Consider the following 1,656-nt stretch of genomic DNA (forward strand, 5'->3'; position numbering starts at 1 on the left):
CCATAACCAAAAGTCACTTGCATTTTATCAACCCATCTTGACCCTCTTGCAAAATTATTTTGATCCATCCTGACCCATTTCAATTTTAAAATTTATCGATATTGACCCAAAACAACTCATTTGGGCTTGTTTTGCCACCCACAGTTGGTTTGCAACTTTATATATGTTGAAACTAGAGAAATTAGTTTTTTTATTAAAAGTTGGGTTGGGTTCTGAATAAATGTAGTCTAACCCATACCCCCCTTTGAACTCTCGTTATATATATAAAAAAAAAAACTCTAGAAATTGATACGAATCCCACAGCAAACATGTCAGATAACATTCCATTCGAAATCCAACAGGAAATCATCAAAAAGCTTCCTGTTATCAGTGATTCAATTCCGATCAGTTTCCAAAGCATGGAATTCTTTGGTCGACGGCCCTGATTTCATTGCCAATTACAGGGGCCAACAACAACGTCTACTTATAAGGTATGATGACTTATTAAATTTCGAGAAAAACTACGTTTCGTTTGTGGATGATGACACTTTCCCGCACCAGGAAGTTTTTGTTACCGTTCCCGTATTTGATGAGGCGCTTAAACATTCTAGACCAATTGGCAGCTCTCATGGTTTGCTATGTTTGTATGGTGATGACATGGGTAGAGCTTTTATTTGGAATCCTTCCATTAGAAAAGCAGTTGCTGTTGATGTGCCTAACGTGGAAAATGGTATATATGAACCCGATCTAGGTTTTGGGGTTTGTCGTGAGACTGCTGCTCCTAAGATTGTCAAAGTTACCTATGTTAATGAGTTGATTGATAAGGAAAGCATAAGTTGCATCAAGAAAGTTGAGGTTTTTACATTAAGCACAAGGGTTTAGAGAAGTCCATATAGAAATCTCCCTCGTAAGTCAATTCGTTTTGAGTCTTTTGACTATTCTCGGGTAGTTATAGATGGAGTTCTTTATTGGCTTGCTACTAATAGGATTTCTACTGATGGTGAAGTTAGCTCTTATAAGTTGATTTTTTCATTCGATATGACAAGTGAAGAATTCAAAGAAGTAAACCTCCCACATTGTTTAGCACAACAGTCTAGTCGTTTATCCATCTTTGAGCTAAGGAAGTCTCTTATTGTGATTGAATGTTATGGAGATTTAACAAATCCAGATATTGGTGTATGGTTGATGGAAAATGGTGTTTCAAAATCGTTTACAAAGCTATTCTTTATTCACACGCCATATAAATCCATCATTAATTTTGTAAGGGGATTTAGGAATACAGGTGAACCTATAATTGAAAATATAAGATATTATCTAGGACTTAATGGATCACTTGCTGTTTATGAACCCTACACAGAATCCATCGATGATCTTGGGATTAATGAAAGCGATGTCTCATATTTTTTTTATTCTTACATTGAAACACTACTTCTGCTTGATCAACCAGTTCTTACAATTTGAGAAAAAGGTAATGACTGCATTACAAAGTGGAGTGCTAAGAACAAGAGTCTTTTGAAGCATACAAGCAAGGTATAAACCGACATCTTGGATTCACTTTGGTACTATTTATGCAATACAGTATAATCTTCAAATTTCAAAATAATATGCATTCCTAAGTACATCACTTTATATTTAGTATGCCTTTCAATCACGCTCAGTTTTGGCATTTGAAATTAG

The 1,656-nt window shown here is 35.3% G+C and overlaps 1 pseudogene; it reads left to right on the forward strand.

Moving 5' to 3' along the window:
- Positions 1–308: 308 nt before the first annotated feature.
- LOC143621830 (putative F-box protein At1g32420) lies at positions 309–1,455 on the forward strand (annotated as a pseudogene).
- The last annotated feature ends 201 nt before the right edge of the window (positions 1,456–1,656 follow it).

Source organism: Bidens hawaiensis, unplaced genomic scaffold (assembly GCF_021521415.1).
Source record: "Bidens hawaiensis isolate Kalapana, Puna unplaced genomic scaffold, B.hawaiensis_p1.1 tig00002977_1, whole genome shotgun sequence".
Lineage (NCBI taxonomy): Eukaryota > Viridiplantae > Streptophyta > Magnoliopsida > Asterales > Asteraceae > Bidens > Bidens hawaiensis.